A 21,023-nucleotide genomic window follows, 5' to 3' on the forward strand; every position below is an offset into this window, starting at 1 on the left:
CTTCCCGGAGTTCTCTTTGGTGTTGCGTATTAATTTGATTCTGATTTTGTTTGAATTTCCTAATTTGTTCATACTCTTCTGTGTCAGTGAAGGCTACAGGTCTTGTGTCATTCAGATCATCATCTACCTTTGTAGATAAGTTAGTGACCTGATCCGAAAGTTCAACTACTTTCTCTGATAATGTACTAATTTCCTCCATGTGTCTTTCTACTGTGTCCTTTAAGTTTTCCTGAGTTTTTGCAAGTTGCGTAACCGAATCGGTAGATGCAACTGAGTCAATTTTAGCTTGCAAGGTCTCATGATTTTCATGAACAATAATTTGCAGTTCTTTTATGGCTGCTTCGTGATTCTGTAATGCATTTTCATGCCGCGAAAAAGTAGGTTGAAAATGCTCACAAATTTGTGTTTTTACGTCGTTACAGACTTTTTGACATTTCGATTCGATTTTATGTAACTCAGTAGTCAAATCTTCACGTGTTTGTTCAAGCGTGGTGTGAAGATTTTGTTCCATTGCGTCTATTTTTTTAAGATTTTGTTCCACTGTGTCTAACTTTTTAAGATTTTGTTCCACTGTGTCTAACTTTTGAAGCTTATGCTCTGTTTGTCTCTGATTCTGTTCCATCGTGTCTAACTTTTGAAGATTTTGTTCCATTGTGTCTAACTTTTGCTGTGTTTGTCTCTGATTTTGTTCCATTGTGTCTAACTTTTGAAGATTTTGTTCCATTGTGTCTAATTTTTGTAGCCATTGTCCCATTTGTTGCATTAACTGTAATAACAATGCACTGGTGTCTGAAACATGTTCCTCAGTGCTTTTCGGCAGTGAAGTTGCACCGGCAACATTCACATTTTGACAAGCAGAAAATGTTTCTTGACTCATTTGAGAAAACGGTGAGAACCCAAAACCTGAGTCTACAGTATTTGCAATATTGTGTTCTGTCATTCCCGATTCCTGAGGCGAGCTGTTGCCGACCGATCGATCGATAATGCTTCCCTGTTCACTACCTGTTTCACTGTCTACACCATTATTTGACGCCCGCTCCATTTCCCTATGCACAGTTACCAAATTACTACTTTGAATGTCTGTTAATTCATTACACAGCGGTGCTGGTAAGCTACACTCGTCGTCACTATTATTTCTCAGTTTACTTTGGAGCCTAGTATTACGTTTTTCACACGCCATAATTGTCACAATATTTCACACGATAACACAGAAAAACACAATTTGAAGAGCAAAATAAAATAACATAGGAATGGAAGTAATGTCTACTTAATTGCAAGCGCAGCTGCGAAATACTTGGTGCTAATCTACATGCATGCCACAACTGTTTTACTGTACAACAATGAAAACCTACAACTACAAAGGAAATTCTCTCTATGATTACGCGCTAGCAATAAACAATAGCTACACTAATTACACAAACTACAAGAAAAAAATCAGAAGATTCCAGTGAGGTATCCTCGGCTAAGGGTCGACATATGAAACGTCCCCTTTTTGAAGAATTATACAAGACTGTGCTTAAACTTACATACAATATTTTTAGCGCAACGCAATCTGACTTTCACAAATCCCTACAAAAGAATAGCCCTGACTAACATTAACCTATGCGTTTCACAAATCGCTTACCTTACAAAAATCTTCGTTACTCGAACTACTGCAATACAGCAAGCGCCACTACTGCCAGCTAAATAAAAGATTCAAACTACGGAAGGCACTAACTACTGATAGGCATAGTCAGGAAAATGAAAGATTTTGATAGAGAACAACCAATGTATTTACCTCAATAGTCATAATATATATAGCAGTTCATGACAAATTTCAAAACTCCGCCATCTCTCTTCCCACATCCACCACTGCTGGCGGCTCACCCTCCAACTGCGCAACGCTACGCGCTGTTCACATCCAGCTGCCGCTGCCCAACACTACAATGGCAGACAACAATGCAAACTAGACACAGACTGCACACAGCACAGCCAGTGATTTTTATACAGAGGTGGCGTTACCAATAAAAAAACCTAAACAGCCTACTTACACAGCGTCTACAGCTGGCACCACTAAGCACACGGGACCTCGCTGACGCTTATTAATGAGGAAAATTTTCATTTTCCGTAGTCAAATTAAGTGACAATCCAGTGTGACATGTTCTGAGACGTATCCACCGACGGCCGGTGTGGCCGTGCGGTTCTAGGCGCTTCAGTTTGGAACCGCGTGACCGGTACGTTTGCAGGTTCGAATCCTGCCTAGGGCATGGATGTGTGTGATGCCCTTAGGTTAGTAAGGTTTAAGTAGTTCTAAGTTCTAGGGGACTGATGACCTCAGATGTTGAGTCCCATAGTGCTCAGAGCCATTTGAACCATTTTTGAACGTATCCACCTTAACAGAGAATTAACAATAGAATTCGTCAATTAAGATTCTTATGTGTGTGAAATGGGCACCATCGACCATATAAAACTTGGATGATGATTTTTAAGTTCCATTCGCCACAGTCAAAAGGGACTGTATCCTAAATGAAATATTTTGGTGTGATCTAGTTGATAAGGTAAAATTAACAGTGGAATCCCTTTTTTATAACCATACGTGTGAAGTGGGCGCCATCAAGGGCACAAAACCTTGCTGATGCTTTTTAATGCGGCAAACTTTCATTCTCCACAAACAAAGTAAGTGATTTTTGGAGTTGTGGTAGGTCTATGCAACAGAATAAAAGTCTGTTTATTTACAGTAAACGCTTTTCCCTTCTTTTTATTTATGCAGCATCTTCAGTCACCTGTAACACACGTTCGTCGGCCGGAGTGGCCGAGCGGTTCTAGGCGCTACAGTCTGGAACCGTGCGACCGCTACGGATGCAGGCTCGAATCCTGCCTCGGGCATGGATGTGTGTGATGTCCTTAGGTTAGTTAGGTTTAAGTAGTTCTAAGTTCTAGGGGACTGATGACCTCAGAAGTTAAGTCCCATAGTCCTTAGAGCCCATATTTGCAACACATGATCGTTTTATGCATATAATAACTGCGTTATATAGTTATTCCAGATTAGTCCCTGTGTATCTGCATTCTCTTCTTACGTGAGAAACAACTTTTTGAAGCCGGAATTTCATAATGTTAATGGTTCAAATGGCTCTGAGCATTATGGGACTCAACTGCTGAGGTCATTAGTCCCCTAGAACTTAGAACTAGTTAAACCTAACTAACCTAAGGACATCACAAACATCCATGCCCAAGGCAGGATTCGAACCTGCGACCGTAGCTGCCTTGCGGTTCCAGACTGCAGCGCCTTTAACCGCACGGCCACTTCGGCCGGCTCATAATGTTAAGTTGCATTTAAGTTCTATCTGTAGTTTCCTTATTTCACATGTATAAACTGAAGGGTGATCACTGCTGTCAAGTTCAATGGGGCACTAAGCCGAATGAGCTGCAACGAGCGAAACTATGTACTGGGCCAGGATTCGAACCCGCGATCTTCTCCTTAACATGCAGGTGAAGTAACCACTGCGCCATCCGTTACACAGCGTTATCGCAACTGCACGGACTACCTCGGCATGCCTCACGGCCGACGCACACACTCACTGAGCGCCACCTGTCCGCAGTCCCTGTCGTCGACACTCCATTTCGCTACTCAGAGATTCCCACAGGACGTCGGACGTATTTGTGCATTCGTAGTTGGAGAAAGGGGATATATCGCCCAGCTAGGCTAATCAGTTATATGCATGCACGGTGTCTGTCCAAAAGAACAGACACCACGCAGAATCCGGGATCGGTACACACTTTCGCCCGTAGTCGCTGATACCGCAGATGTTTCATATATAATAAGAAGCGGGACACCTATGGCACAAAACAAACAGCCGCTTATTGAAAATGGTTCAAATGGCTCTAAGCACTATGGGACTTAACATCTGAGGTCAACAGTCCCCCAGACATAGAAATATTTAAACCTAACTAATCTAAGGACATCACACACATCCAAGCCCGAGGCAGGACTCGAACCTGCGACCGTAGCAGCCGCGTAGTTCCGGACTGAAACGCCTAGAACCGCTCGAACACAGCGGCCGGCAGCCGCTTATTGAATCACGTACAATATCCACATCTCCAAGAATATAAACTGACGGGAAAAAAAGTTATTTGGGTTTACTTATTTAAGTGATTAAGACTGTAAGGCCACAGGCTCGAGAAAAGCCATTGCACATCTGAAATTCTCATACATTAGTAACCGATGTAACGGCCAGATTGTTGAATGGAGGCACGCAAACGTGCATGGAATGTATTGTAAAGGCGGCGGAAGGCAGTTTGTGGGATGGAGTTCCATGGCTGTTTCGCTTGGTTGGTCAATGCAGGGACTGTTAATGCTGTTTGTGGATGACGCTGGAGTTGTCATCCAATGACGCCCCACATGTCTTCGACTGGAGACAGACCTGGTGACCGAGCAGGCCAAGGGAACATGTCGGCACACAGCGTGTTGGGTTACAACAGCGGTATGTGGGTGAGCGTTATCCCTTTGGACCCAGCTAAGTCACCGGATTGAGGTACAGTCTTACAGTCATGGCGTGTGAGATACCCACGATAGTGCTCCTGCTGCCATACGAAATAGCACCTCGGACTGTAAGTCCTGGTGTAGGTCCAGTGTGTCCAGCACGTAGACAGGCTGGTTGCAGGTCCTCAACTGGCCTCCTCCTAACCAACACACGGCCACCACTGGCACCGTGGCAGAACACAGCTTTCAACAGATAACACAGCAGACCTCAACTCTGACCTCCAATGAGGTCTTGCTTGACACCATTGAAGTCATAAATGGCGGTAGTTCGAAGTCGGTGGAATTCATACTGCTGGGCATTTAGCTTGGAGCTGTCCTTGATATAACCGGTTTTGTGTTGTGCCACTGTGATGGCAACTCCTGCTCAAATTGCTGCTACAGATGCAGTGCGATACGCCAGCGCCATACTCCGAACACGATAGTACCATGTGGACGTCCGGAGCCTGGTCGTCTTGCGATCGTGTATTCCCATGAGGACCGCTGTTAGCAATCATGTATAGTGGCTGCATTCCAGCAGAACGAAGATTCTTCATTTCGTAGCCCTATTACAAGACCGTTCCAAACTTAGTTAGGTGTTGCTAACGGCCTTTTTGTCGCCTTAAATGGATTCTTGACTAACATCAACTCATCACGTCCAACTTCAAAGGTAACTAACGCTCTCGATCGTTGCAGCGTTCATTTAAACCAAACCTCATTTGCATTCTCATAGTGGCGCTAGCAGCCCCACTCTTATGCGACTGCTGTGAAATTTGAATATCCATCGTCTTTCAGATGTAGAAACATGCCTACCAACTTTCGCACAACTTCTTCTTGGTGTTACGATTTTGCCGGTAAGTTCTAGGTGACAAATATAGCTGGCCAGGGTTAGATCTACATTCAGTCCTAGGGCTTATTGCTTATTCTATCTTTGAAAATGATTTTGCTAACAAGAGTAATACTAAGTTGCACGCTCAGCTGTAGGGTCCACTATGACTGGATGGGTTACTCAGTTCAAGTTAGTCATTTTCACAGGTCATATTCAAGTTGAACGTTGTGATCTCGACTCTATCAACGGGAGAAACATAGAATACATAGTTCTTTAAATAAAAAAAATATTGGCTACATGCTGGTCATTTATAGATAACTCTGTAAAAATAACTATGTATTTATATTCAATAATTCACCTTCTGTGCTAGAAGAATTTTTAAGGAGAAACATCTTTAATTTACGTTTCAAAACACTTCTGATAACTGTCAGACATTTTTATCAATCACTACATTGTCAAAGAGTCTTACAGCTATGTGTTTCACCCCTTACTTTGCCACTGATAGATTCATTAAATGATAGTGCACATCATATATCCTTCTACTGCTGTACTTGTGAATATCCTTGTTACTCTCAAACTCAGATAACAAAGTTCATAGCAGGGGTCAAACACGGAGAGCGAAAGATTATTAACAACTTGTACGGAAAGGAGACCACAATTGTAAGAGGAACTGAGACACGGCTGTAGCCTATCCCCGCTGTTATTAAATCTGTACATCGGGCAAGTTCTGGAAGAAACCACAGAGAAAGTAGGACGGAGGATTTAATTTCAGGGAGGAGAAATAAAAACTTTGATGTTTGCTGATGACATTCTAATTTTGTCAGAGACAGCAAAGGACGATGAAGGGCAGTTAAATACGATAGATGGAGAATTAAAACAAGTGTCACTGAACGAGTTGCATCAGAAAATGAAACACTAAAAGTAATAGATGGGTTCTGCTGTTTGGGAAGTAAAATAACTGACGATGGCCCAAGCAGAGAGGATATAAGATGCAGGTTGACTATAGCGCGTGAAGCTTTTCTGAGAGTGAGAAATTTTTGTTAACATCGAAAAAAAGTAAGCTTTCGGAAGGTTTATCTGACACTATTTGCCTTAATTGTAGCCTTGTACAGATGTGAAACGGGGACGATATGCAGTTAGATTTTCTTGCTACCCGAATAGTCTAAGGCCCTGCAGTCATACACTGTGCGGCTGGTCACGGCCGAGGTTCGAGTCCTCCCTTGGGCATGGGTGTTTGTGTTAGTCCTTAGGGTAATTTAGGTCAAGTAGTGCGTAAGCTTAGGGACTGATGACGTTAGCAGTTAAGTCCCATAAGATTTCACACACATCTGAACATTTTTTTCTAGCTTCATTCAAAGGCGTGTCAAATATTTCTCTAATCACACTGACGGAATATATATATATATATATATATATATATATATATATATATATATATATATATATATATATATATATGGAAAGAGAACATCGATTTTGACCAGATGTCGGCGTATGTTACCTGGGGAGTAGTAGATGTACAGACAGCGTAATGGCATAGCTACCAAGACGCCATCTTCGTCTACCCTTTAATAGAGAATACTCACAGACAGAAGGTTCAGTGTGGTGCAAACATGTGTAGTAAGCAGGCAACCATGGCACAGAGGTGCACTCGTGCTTCATAAATTATCGAGCTTAAAAGGGGTCAAATTGTGGCACTCAAAGTGGCGGGGCTGTCCTTTCGTAGAATTGCCACGCAAGTTGGAAGTGCTACATCAGTTGCGCAACGATGCCGAAATCAGTGGTCATGTGAACATTCTCACACCCATCAAGGCTGATGTCCAAGCAAAACTGTCGCCGGCCGGAGTCGTCGTTCTGAAAGGGCAGCAGTGGCAGATCGTGCAGCTACCACAGTACAGATAAGAGGGCTTGTGAGCGCAGACGTGTCAACACGTAATGTTGCGAAGAGGGATGAGCAGGGGACTACGGGCAAACATTTCTCTAGCCCGTCTTCCAATCACGCCACAGCGTAGTCGTGCACGGCTCGGCTGGTGCCGTCAGAGCATCACTTGGCAGAAGGAATGCCGCGCCGTGGTATTCAGAGATGAAAGCAGATTCTGCCCGCACACAAGTAATGTCGTTTGCGCGTACGACGCAGTCGTAGTAAGCGCTGCCTTGTAGAGTACGTTCGTCCAAGACACACTGACCCACCCCAGGCCTATGGTCTGAGGTGTGATAAGCCACAGCACTCGTTCACCCGTGGTGTTTCTAGAGTTGATGGTAACCAGCACTAGGTTTATTCAGAATATTGTTAGATCTTTCCTTTTGCCCTTCTTACAAGAGGAAGGTGATGTGTGGTTCCAGTAGGATAATGATAGCCTACGTACTACCCTTGAAAGTCAACGTGCTCTGCAAGACGAGCAGCAGCTTCCCTGGCCAGGACGATCTTTGGACTGGTCTCCATTCGAGCGCAGGTTGGAATGATGGGACGAGGAATGAAACCAACAACACTTATTGAACTACATGAACAGGTCGAGCAAGCGTGGCATAACGCATCCCACGGCAGTATTCGCCATCTGTACGGTCGACTGGATGCCGGAGCCTGCGCCTGCATTTCCGCCAGTGTGTTTCAGCGTAAGTTCATACGTGGCACCTCAAAACTGCTTGTGCTTTTGATCTGTAAATATAATCATTTCAGACACTCCATATGCACTCTTGCAACAATAAATCTTGAGTGAATTGGAAACCTCTAAAACGGGCAGTGTATTATACCCTGACGAGCCTAAGAAACTGATACACCTGTCTAATATCGTGTAAGGGACCAGCTAGCGTGCAGAAGTGCCGCAACACGATGTGGCATTGACTCGACTAATGTGTGAAGTAGCGCTGGAGGGAACTGACACCATGAATCCTCCAGGGGTGTCCATAAAACGGTAAGAGTATGAAGGGGTGGATATCTCTTCTGAACAGCATGTTGCAAGGCATCCCAGATACGTTCAGTGTCTGGGGAGTTTGATGGCTAGCGGAAGCGTTTAAACTCAGAAGAGTATTGCTGGCGCCACGCCGTAGCAATTCTGGACGTGCGGGGTGTCACGCTGTCCTGCTGGACTTCTCCAAGTCCGTCGGAATGCACAATGGACATGAATGGATGCAGGTGATCAAATGGTTCAAATGGCTCTGAGCACTATGGGACTTAACTTCTAAGGTCATCAGTCCCCTAGAACTTAGAACTAATTAAACCTAACTAACCTAAGGACATCACACACATCCATGCCCGAGGCAGGATTCGAACCTGCGACCGTAGCGGTCGCGCGGTTCCAGACTGTAGCGCCTTTAACCGCTTGGCCACCACGGCCGGCTGCAGGTGATCAGACAGGATGCTTATGTATTGTGTCACCTGTCAGAGTCGTATTTAGACTTATCAGAGGTTCCATATCACTCCAACTGCACGTGTGCCACATCATTACAGAGCCTCCACCAGCTTGAACAGTTCCCTGCTGACATGCAGTGTCCATGAATCCATGAGGTTGTCTCCGTACGCGAACACGTCCATCGGCTCGATACAATTTGAAACGAGACTCAGTCGACCAGGCAATATGTTTCCTGTCATCAACAGTCCAATGTCGGTGTTGATGGGTCCAGGCGAGGCGTAAAGCTTCGTGTCGTGCAGTCACCAAGGGTGCGTCAGTGGGCCTACGGCTCCGAAAGTCCATATGCCTCATTGAATGGCTTGCACGCTGACACTTGGTAATGGCCAAGCATTGAAACCTGCAGCAATTTTAGGAAGGGTTGTACTTCTTTCACGTTGAACGATTCTCTTCAGTCTTCGTTAACCCCCTTCTCGCACGATCTTTTCCCAGCCGCAGCGATTCCAGAGATTTGATGTGTTACCGGAATCCTGATGTTCAAGATTCGCTCATGATATGGTCGTACCGGAAAATCTCTTTACCGCCACCTCTAAGATGCTGTTTGCCATCGCTTGTTCACCCATTATAACACCACGTTAAAACTCACTTAAATCTTGATAACCTGCCATTGTAGCAGCCGCAGCCCATCTAATAACTGCTCCAGACACTTGTTGTCTTTTATAGACGTTGCCGACCGCAGCGCCGTATTCTTCATATTTACATATCTCTGAATACGCCTGCCTATACCAGTTTCTTTGGCGCTTCAGTGTATTTCTTACTTTCACACAAATCGTTCTATAAACAGACACAGAATGGAATATATACCGCAAGGATAGGATAAACGCCAATGGTGGAGGAGTATTTATAGCAGTAAAGAATTCAATAATATCCAGTGAAGTTATTAGCGAATGCGAATGTGAAATAATCTGGGTTAAGTTAAGTATCAAAGGTGGGTCAGATATGATAGTCGGATGCTTCTATAGACCACCTGCATCAGCAACCGTAGTAGTTGAGCGCCTCAGAGAGAACCTGCAGAACGTCGTGAAGAAGTTTCGTGATCATACTATTGTAATAGGGGGAGACTTCAATCTACCAGGTATAGAATGGGATAGTCACACAATCAGAACTGGAGCCAGGGACAGAGACTCTTGTGACATTATCCTGACTGCCTTGTCCGAGAATTACTTCGAGCAGATAGTTAGAGAACCAACTCGTGAAGCTAACGTTTTAGACCTCATAGCAACAAATAGACCGGAACTTTTCGACTCCGTGAATGTAGAAGAGGGTATCAGTGATCATAAGTCAGTGTTTGCATCAATGACTACAAGTGTAATAAGAAATGCCAAGAAAGGAAGGAAAATATATTTGCTTAACAAGAGTGATAGGGCACAAATCGCAGAATATCTGAGTGACCACCATCAAACGTTCATTTCTGAGGAAGAGGATGTGGAACAAAAATGGAAAAAATTCAGAAACATCGTCCAGTACGCCTTAGATAAGTTCGTACCGACTAAGGTCCAAAGCGAGGGGAAAGATCCACCGTGGTATAACAATCATGTACGAAAGGTACTACGGAAACAAAGAAAGCTTCATCATAGGTTTAAGAGTAGTCGAATCATAGCTGATAAGGAAAAGCTGAACGAAGCGAAAAAGAGCGTAAAGAGAGCAATGAGAGAAGCATTCAACGAATTCGAACATAAAACATTGGCAAACAATCTAAACAAGAACCCTAAAAAGTTTTGGTCATATGTAAAATCGGTAAGCGGATCTAAATCCCCTATTCAGTCACTCGTTGACCACGATGGCACCGAAACAGAGGACGACCGAAGAAAGGCAGAAATACTGAATTCAGTGTTCCGAAACTGTTTCACTGCGGAAAATCGTAACACGGTCCCTGACTTCAGCCGTCGCACGGACGCCAAAATGGAAAATATTGAAATAAACGATATCGGAATTGAAAAACAACTGCTATCACTTAGTAGCGGAAAAGCATCCGCACCAGACGAGATACCCGTAAGATTCTACAGTGATTATGCTAAAGAACTTGCCCCCTTTCTATCAGCAATTTATCGTAGATCTCTGGAAGAACGTAAAGTACCTAGCGACTGGAAAAAAGCGCAGGTCGTTCCCATTTTCAAGAAGGGTCACAAATCAGATGCGAATAATTATAGGCCTATTTCGCTTACGTCAATCTGTTGTAGAATAATGGAACATGTTTTATGTTCTCGTATTATGACGTTCTTAGATAATACAAATCTCATTCATCATAACCAACATGGATTCCGCAAACAGAGATCATGTGAAACTCAGCTCGCCCTATTTGTCCAAGAAATTCACAGTGCCGTAGACACTGGCGAGCAGATTGATGCCGTATTCCTGGACTTCAGGAAGGCATTTGATACGGTTCCGCACTTACGTTTAGTGAAAAAAATACGAGCTTACGGAATATCGGACCAGGTTTGTGATTGGATTCAGGATTTCCTAGAAGAAAGAACACAACATGTCATTCTTAACGGTTCAAAATCTGCAGATGTAGAGGTAATTTCGGGAGTACCGCAAGGAAGCGTGATAGGACCTTTATTGTTTACAATATACATAAATGACTTAGTTGACAACATCGGTAGCTCCGTGAGGCTATTTGCAGATGACACGGTTGTCTACAAGAAAGTAGCAACATCAGAAGACTCGTACGTACTCCAGGAAGACCTGCAGAGGATTAATGAATGGTGCGACAGCTGGCAGCTTTCCCTAAACGTAGATAAATGTAATATAATGCGCATACATAGGGGCAGAAATCCATTCCAGTACGATTATGCCATAGGTGGTAAATCATTGGAAGCGGTAACGACCGTAAAATACTTAGGAGTTACTATCCGGAGCGATCTGAAGTGGAATGATCACATAAAACAAATAGTGGGAAAAGCAGGCGCCAGGTTGAGATTCATAGGAAGAATTCTAAGAAAATGTGACTCATCGACGAAAGAAGTAGCTTACAAAACGCTTGTTCGTCCGATTCTTGAGTATTGCTCATCAGTATGGGACCCTTACCAGGTTGGATTGATAGAAGAGATAGACATGATCCAGCGAAAAGCAGCGCGATTCGTCATGGGGACATTTAGTCAGCGCGAGAGCGTTACGGAGATGCTGAACAAGCTCCAGTGGCGGACACTTCAAGAAAGGCGTTACGCAATACGGAGAGGTTTATTATCGAAATTACGAGAGAGCACATTCCGGGAAGAGATAGGCAACATATTACTACCGCCCACATATATCTCGCGTAATGATCACAACGAAAAGATCCGAGAAATTAGAGCAAATACGGAGACTTACAAGCAGTCGTTCTTCCCACGCACAATTCGTGAATGGAACAGGGAAGGGGGGATCAGATAGTGGTACAATAAGTACCCTCCGCCACACACCGTAAGGTGGCTCGCGGAGTATAGATGTAGATGTAGATGTAGATGAAACAGGGTGTATACGACCCGGGACAACCGGGAAATCCGGGAAAAACCCGGGAATTTTTTCATCCGGGAGAAAACCGAGAAAAACCCGGGAATTTTTCGGAATTCCGGGAATTTTTGATTATTTTAGCTTTCAGTTAAATTTTTGTAATTTTGACTGCAGAATTGATTCTATAGCAAAGAATGTTATTGTATCCTGCTACTGGAGAATGATACTGCAGTAATAAAATACAAACGAGAGGGAAAAAAATAAAACTTTTGTGGCAAAGGAAATGTGCAGTTTACAACAACAAAATACCGTGCACGCACAAGCGTCTGCAAATAGCAAAAATATATCAAATGAGATCGACAGAAAGTGCAAAATGGCTAAGCAGGGATGGCTGCAGGACAAATGTAAGGATGTAGAGGCTTGTCTCACTAGGGGTAAGATAGATACTGCCTACAGGAAAATTAAAGAGACCTTTGGAGAGAAGAAAACCACTTGTATGAATATCAAGAGCTCAGATGGCAACCCAGTTCTACGCAAAGAAGGGAAGGCAGAAAGGTGGAAGGAGTATATAGAGGGTTTATACAAGGGCGATGTACTTGAGGACAATATTATGGAAATGGAAGAGGATGTAGATGAAGATGAAACGGGAGATAAGATACTGCGTGAAGAGTTTGACAGAGCACTGAAAGACCTGAGTCGAAACAAGGCACCAGGAGTAGACAACATTCCATTAGAACTACTCATGGCCTTGGGAGAGCCAGTCATGACAAAACTCTACCACCTGGTGAGCAAGATGTATGAGACAGGCAAAATACCCACAGACTTCAAGAAGATTATAATAATTCCAATACCAAAGAAAGCAGGTGTTGACAGATGTGAAAATTACCGAACTATCAGTTTAATAAGTCACAGCTGCAAAATACTAATGCGAATTCTTTACAGACGAATGGAAAAACTGGTAGAAGCGGACCTCGGGGAAGATCAGTTTGGATTCCGTAGAAATGTTGGAACACGTGAGGCAATACTAACCTTACGACTTATCTCAGAAGAAAGATTAAGAAAAGGCAAACCTACGTTTCTAGCATTTGTAGACTTGGAGAAAGCTTTTGACAACGTTAACTGGAATACTCTCTTTCAAATTCTGAAGGTGGCAGGGGTAAAATACAGGGAGCGAAAGGCTATTTACAATTTGTACAGAAACCAGATGGCAGTTATAAGAGTCGAGGGACATGAAAGGGAAGCAACGGTTGGGAAAGGAGCGAGACAGGGTTGTAGCCTCTTCCCGATGTTATTAAATCTGTATATTGAGCAAGCAGTAAAGGAAACAAAAGAAAAATTCGGAGTAGGTATTAAAATTCATGGAGAAGAAGTAAAAACTTTGAGGTTCGCCGATGACATTGTGATTCTGTCAGAGACAGCAAAGGACTTGGAAGAGCAGTTGAGCGGAATGGACAGTGTCTTGAAAGGAGGATATAAGATGAACATCAACAAAAGCAAAACGAGGATAATGGAATGTAGTCAAATTAAATCGGGTGATGCTGAGGGGATTAGATTAGTAAATGAGACACTTAAAGTAGTAAAGGAGTTTTGCTATTTAGGGAGTAAAATAACTGATGATGGTCGAAGTAGAGAGGATATAAAATGTAGACTGGCAATGGCAAGGAAATCGTTTCTGAAGAAGAGAAATTTGTTAACATCGAGTATAGATTTAAGTGTCAGGAAGTCGTTTCTGAAAGTATTTGTATGGAGTGTAGCAATGTATGGAAGTGAAACATGGACGATAACCAGTTTGGACAAGAAGACAATAGAAGCTTTCGAAATGTGGTGTTACAGAAGAATGCTGAAGATAAGGTGGGTAGATCACGTAACTAATGTGGAGGTATTGAATAGGATTGGGGAGAAGAGAAGTTTGTGGCACAACTTGACTAGAAGAAGGGATCGGTTGGTAGGACATGTTTTGAGGCATCAAGGGATCACAAATTTAGCATTGGAGGGCAGCGTGGAGGGTAAAAATCTTCGAGGGAGTCCAAGAGATCAATACATTAAGCAGATTCAGAAGGATGTAGGTTGCAGTAGGTACTGGGAGATGAAGAAGCTTGCACAGGATAGAGTAGCATGGAGAGCTGCATCAAACCAGTCTCAGGACTGAAGACCACAACAACAACAACATATCAAAGGCCGTAGGGCGCAGACTGTAATTCTACGTAACAATAAACTGCTTGCTATGAGCAGCCGGCCGGGGTTGTCGAGCGGATCTAGGTGCTAAAGTCTGGAACCGCGCGTGGGAAGCGAGAACGCTACCGCACGACCACGAGATACGGGCTCACCACGGTTCACAGTAGGTTAGTTTGACCAATTGCCAGCGGTCTGTTGCGCATGCGGTAGTAGCAGCAAGCAGCCAGATGCAAACGAGAACAATTTTCTCGCGCGCCCTAGCTGCCAGATTCACGCTTGCACAGAGTTGTCTGAATTGTAGTGGGGAGGGGGTTAACCTCCACGTAGCCGTGTTTACGTTAACTGATTTCGCTGCTTTTCTTCGGGTACAGCTCCAACGTCAAATGAAAACAAAACGGATTTCTGTGGCCAGGAGCTATCAAGTGAATTAAAATATATCCACATAATTACGGAGGGCAAAAATATATTATTAATTTCAGTTTTCTGATTTTATTTTATTTCCAAGTTAGTAGCAGTCAAGCATTAAACGCCTTGCAGAACAGAGAAGTTATTTTTGCAAGTTTGGTAAAGAAATTTTGCTTTATTAATCTTTCTGCCGAGGCAATCACTTTATTTGGAACGAAGTGTTTCATTCTACAGTATTGGCTAGTTCCAACTGTTCGCTGAATTTCAAGTGCACGTTATTATGTTCTGCCATATATGGCATTATGCCATAATAAAAAACCAAAAATGAGATCGTAGAGTACTGGAACTCCAAGAAAATTTACATCCCAAAAACCACACTGAAAAGGTTAATATCAGATGGGACCTACTTCATTGTGAATCTGGAAAAAGCCAATTTGCTCTTCAAGCCGAATTATGCATTTTAGTATGATTTACGAAATTCCGATGCTCTTTGGAGTATCCTCTGATGTCCTGTTTCTTTTATGGTGTAATGGCTCTCTTAGTGCTTTATACACACGAACATACGGGCTTCCTACACCACTGCCTGTTTTCTGGCGCTCTCTGGCAACTGGTAAATCGAACCTATTTCTAACGGTCTCCGGATAGTATTGCGAACGGTGGTTAGAAAAGAGTTACTTTCAAAGTAAATTTCTTTTTACGCAAGATGAATTATGTTACGTGTGAGAAAGTGGGATGGATATCTAAATCACAGAGCGTTCGAAACTAAACAGTTTGAGGACCAGCCACTTACAAGAATTTCGAGCCGAGACATTTATGTCATAATTTTAAATTTATTGGCACATTTGTGTGATGTGTCTTAAAGTATAACACACGCAAAAAAAAATCAATATTACATGTGAAAGCTTGGCTTCTGTTGTAGCGTGTTAATCTTAGAGACTAATATTATATGTGAAAGCTTAGCTTTTCTTGTAGATATACGGTACTGTGTACGTTAATGTGAACCGTTAACTTTTCCTCTTGCGTGTTCGCGCAATGTAACCAGTGATCTTGCTATTGGATGACTATAACGTGTCCTATGCTTTGAATAGCTGCTGTCATCGGCTGACGAGATCTCGTGGCTTGAGATATGACTCGCTTACAAAAGGACGTCGCAACCTCGGTTTCAACGCTCCGGAAACTAACGCGCTGTGTTTGGTGCAATTCGAATTTATACTTTCGTAATAAGCGCAGCGTATATGTTGCTGCAAATCAAAGGTCTTTCCAAAACTTCTCTCCTTTTTTTTATTAAAAGTCTCTTCAAAACTTCTTTGCCCCGTCTTTTCTTTTTTTTCCGGGAAGTTATACGCGATTGTTTTAAACGTTAACCATTCAAAGGATTGGTAAGTTTTACAGTTCCGAGGGAAAATCTACGGAAAACCTACTGTCACTTAGCACTAAAAAGTGTATTTTCGCCTGGGGGAAAAGCATATTTTTTAAACGGGATATCCGGGAGAAATCCAGGAATAATCCGAGAATTTTTTTTCCTTGTCCCCGTATACACCCTGATAAATGATTTGACGTTTTCCTTTCAGAACTGTTTTTATATGTTGCCGGTAAGAAGGCACGCTGTAGAGTGAGCCATCTGCAAAGCCAACAGAGACATCTATTTCTTGTTGCTGTTGTGGTCTTCAGTCCAGAGACTGGTTTGATGCAGCTGTCCATGCTACTTTATCCTGTGCAAGCTTCTTCATCTCACAATACCTACTGCAACCTACATCCTTCTGAACCTGTTTAATGTATTCATCTCTTGGTCTGCCCTACGATTTCTACCCAACGCGCTGCCCTCAAATACTAAATTGGTGATCCCTTGATGCCTCAGAATATGTCCTACCAACCGATTCATTCTTCTGGTCAAGTTCTGCCACAAATTTCTCTTCTCACCAATTCTATTCAATACCTTCTCATTAGTTATGTGATCTACCCATCTAATCTTCAGTATTATTCTGTAGCACCACATTTCGAAAACTTCTATTCACTTTTTTTCTAAACTATTTATCGTCCTGGTTTCAATTCCATACATGGCTACACTCCATACAAATACTTTCAGATAAGACTTCCTGACACTTAAATCTATACTCGATGTTAACAAATTTTTCTTCTTCAGAAACGCTTTCCTTGTCATTGCCAGTCTACATTTTATATCCTCTCTACTTCGACCATCATCAGTTATTTTGCTCCCCGTATAGCAAAACTCATTTACTTCTTTAAGCGTCTCATTTCCTAACGTAACACCCTCAGCACCACCTGATTTAATTCGACTATATTCCATTATCCTCGTTTTGATTTTGTTGATGTTCATCTTATATCCTCCTTTCAAGACACTGTCCATTCCGTTCAGCTGCCCTTCCAGGTCCTTTTCTGTCTCTGATAGAATTACAATGTCATCGGCGAACCTCAAAGTTTTAATTTCTTCTCCATGGATTTTAATTCCTACTCCAGATTTTTCTTTTGTTTCCTTTACTGCTTGCTCAATATACAGATTGAATAACATCGGGGATATGCTACAACCCCGTCTCATTACCTTCCCAACCACTGCTTCCCTTTCATGCCCCTCGACTCTTATAACGGCCATCTGGTTTCTGTACAAATTGTAAATACCCTTTCGCTCCCTGTATTTTACCCCTGCCACCTTCAGAATTTGAAGGAGAGTATTCCACTCAACATTGTCAAAAGCTTTCTCCAAGTCTACAAATGCTAGAAACGTAGGTTTGCCTTTCCTTAATCTATTATCTAAGATAAGTCGTAGGGTCTATTTCTTCAAACCCAAGGACATTCTGGTCTTACGTAAAATCGGTAAGCGGGTCGAAGGCTTCCATCCAGTCACTCACTGATCAGTCTGGCCTGGCAAAGGAAGACAGCAAAACGAAAGCTGAAATTTTAAATTGGGCATTTGAGAAATCTTTCACGCAGGAGGATCGTACAAACACACCGACGTTTGAGTCTCGTACAGATTCCCGTATGGAGGACATAGTGATAGGCATCCCTGTGGTTGTGAAGCAGCTGAATGGGTTCAAAATAAATAAATCGCCAGGTCCTGATCGGATTCCAATTCGGTTTTACCAAGAGTACTCTACTGCATTGGCTCCTTACTTAGCTTGCATTTTTTCGCGAATTCTTGCCCAACGTAAAGTCCCGAGCGACTGGAAAAAAGCGCAGGTGACGCCTCTACATAAGAAGGGTAGAAGGACGGATTCTCAAAATTACAGACCAATATCCTTAACATCGGTTTGTTGCAGGATTCTCGAACATATTCTCAGTTCGAATATAATGAATTTCCTTGAGACAGAGAAGTTGCTGTCCATGCATCAGCAGAGCTTTAGAAAGCATCGTTCCTGCGAAACGCAACTCGCCCTTTTTTCACATGGTATCTTGCGAACCATGGATGAAGGGTATCAGACGGATGCCACATTCCTTGACTTCCGGAAAGCGTTTGACTCGGTGCCCCACTGCAGACTCCTAACTAAGGTACGAGCATATGGGGTTGGTTCCCAAGTATGTGAGTGGCTCGAAGACTTTTTAAGTAATAGAACCCAGCCGTTGTCCTCGATGGTGAGTGTTCATCGGAGGTGAGGGTATCATCTGGAGTGCCCCATGGAAGTGTGGTAGGTCCGCTGTTGTTTTCTATCTACATAGATGATCTTTTGGATAGGTTGGATAGAAATGTGCGGCTGTTTGCTGATGATGCTGTGGTTTACGGGAAGGTGTCGTCGTTGAGTAGGAGAATACAAGATGACTTGGACATGATTTGTGATTGGTGTAAAGAATGGCAGCTAACTCTAAATATAGATAAATGTAAATTAATGCAGATGAATAGGAAAAAGAATCCCGTAATGTTTGAATACTCCGTTAGTAGTGTAGCGCTTGACACAGTTGTAAGTAGGCTGTTTATGTTTTCTTGTTGGCAACGTTACGTAGCGCTCTGTATGAAAATCACTGGCTGTGCTGTGTGCAGTCTGTGGCTAGTTTGCATTGTTGTCTGCCACTGTAGTGTTCGGCAGCGGCAGCTGGATGTGAACAGCGCGTAGCGTTGCGCAGTTGGAGGTGAGCCGCCAGCAGTGGTGGATGTGGGGAGAGAGATGGCGGAGTTTTGAAATTTGTTATACTAGATATCATGAACTGCTATGTATATTATGATTTTTCAACACTATTAAGGTAAATACATTGTTTGTTCTCTATCAAAATCTTTCATTTGGTTCAAATGGTTCAAATGGCTCTGAGCACTATGGGACTCAACTGCTGTGGTCATAAGTCCCCTAGAACTTAGAACTACTTAAACCTAACTAACCTAAGGACAGCACACAACACCCAGCCATCACGAGGCAGAGAAAATCCCTGACCCCGCCGGGAATCGAACCCGGGAACCCGGGCGTGGGAAGCGAGAACGCTACCGCACGACCACGAGATGCGGGCGCTTTCATTTGCTAACTATGCCTATCAGTAGTTAGTGCCTTCAGTAGTTTGAATCTTTTATTTAGCTGGCAGTAGTGGCGCTCGCTGTATTGCAGTAGCTTGAGTAGCGAAGATTTTTGTGAGGTAAGCGATTTGTGAAAGGTATAGGTTAATGTTAGTCAGGGCCATTCTTTCGAAGGGATTTTTTTGAAAGTCAGATTGCGTTGCGCTAAAAATATTGTGTGTCAGTTTAAACACAGTCAGGTATAATTGTTCTAAGGGGACGTTTCACAGTCACGTCAATTAAATATTTGGGCGTAACATTGCAGAGCGATATGAAGTGGGACAAGCATGTAATGGCAGTTGTGGGGAAGGCGGATAGTTGTCTTCGGTTCATTGGTGGAATTTTGGGAAGATGTGGTTCATCTGTAAAGGAGACTGCTTATAAAACGCTAGTACGACCTATTGTTGAGTACTACACGAGCGTTTTGGTTCCCTATCAGGTCGGAGTGAGAGAGGACATAGAAGCAATTCAGAGGCGGGCTGCTAGATTTGTTACTGGTAGGTTTGATCATCACGCGAGTGTTACGGAAATGCTTAAGGAACTCGGGTGGAAGTCTCTATAGGAAAGGAGGCGTTCTTTTCGTGAATCGCTACTGAGGAAATTTAGAGAACCAGCATTTGAGGCTGACTGCAGTACAATTTTACTGCCGCCAACTTACATTTCGCGGAAAGACCACAAAGATAAGGTGAGAGGGATTAGGGCTCGTACAGAGGCATATGGGCAGTCATTTTTCCCTCGTTCTCTTTGGGAGTGGAACAGGGAGAGAAGATGTTAGTTATGGTACGAGGTACCCTCCGCCACGTGCCGTATGGTGGATTGCTGAGTATGTATGTAGATGTAGATATGACGTATTCTAGCCAATCAGAAGGCCCGTTGAAGGTCTGCCCTGATTGGCAGATACTCCACATCGACTGTGGTCAAACATCGGCTGATACAATACCGCTCCTGCAAGATCCCGAAGAAACACGGTGCCAGATGGCGTTACGTTAGAATGCGGGCCGCGGCCTTTGCGACTACAAAGCCTCCGAGCGCATTTGGCGGCGGGCCGGAGCCATCAGCGGCGGCGGAGGAGCCTGTCAGTGGCCGAAGCGGGCGGGGCGTGGCGGGAGGGGACAGGTGCCCGCGGCGGCCGCTGATGACAGGCCGCGGCTCGGTAAACAGCAATCAGCGCCACCTCACACCGGCAATCACGCCGTCTCCAGGGAAACCGCCGCAGCGCTCCGTTATCAGCTCTAAATGGCCGTCCGAGTCGGGACGCCTGACGTTCCAGGGCTCTCTTGCGGTCGCTCCCGGATTCCATGGAGCCGGACTTTCCGCCTCCTTCCGCAGTCGACCCTTAATTGTCAACGAAGCCTAGACGCATAGCTTGTTGTGCACCGAGAGCATGACTGCAGTCTAACATGGTCATTCGACTTATATACAAGGTGTTTCAAGAGAAATAGAAAATATTAATAGGAGGTGGAAGTGCAGACTAATTCTAACGAAACTTTCCATCTACAACGGTGTCAGGATGGCTTGGCTGTTTATTTATCCCGGTACAGGTCGCGACGAAGAGGCGGAGTGGTTGGCGGGGCAGCAGGTACGAAGAGCCAGGTGACGACCATCATAAAATGATAAAAGCAATGATAAATGATGGATCGGTATTCATGGCGTTCAGTACAGCAGCCGAAATGTTTTCTTGCTGCAGTCAATACCCAGAGACGCAGGCTGGCCCGAAACGCTGAGGTGTACTTAGCGCACGGCCTCAGCAGACAACCAGCGCATATTGTCGTCATGCCTGGCCGATGAAGT

This window comes from Schistocerca nitens, chromosome 6 (assembly GCF_023898315.1).
Source record: "Schistocerca nitens isolate TAMUIC-IGC-003100 chromosome 6, iqSchNite1.1, whole genome shotgun sequence".
Taxonomy (NCBI): domain Eukaryota; kingdom Metazoa; phylum Arthropoda; class Insecta; order Orthoptera; family Acrididae; genus Schistocerca; species Schistocerca nitens.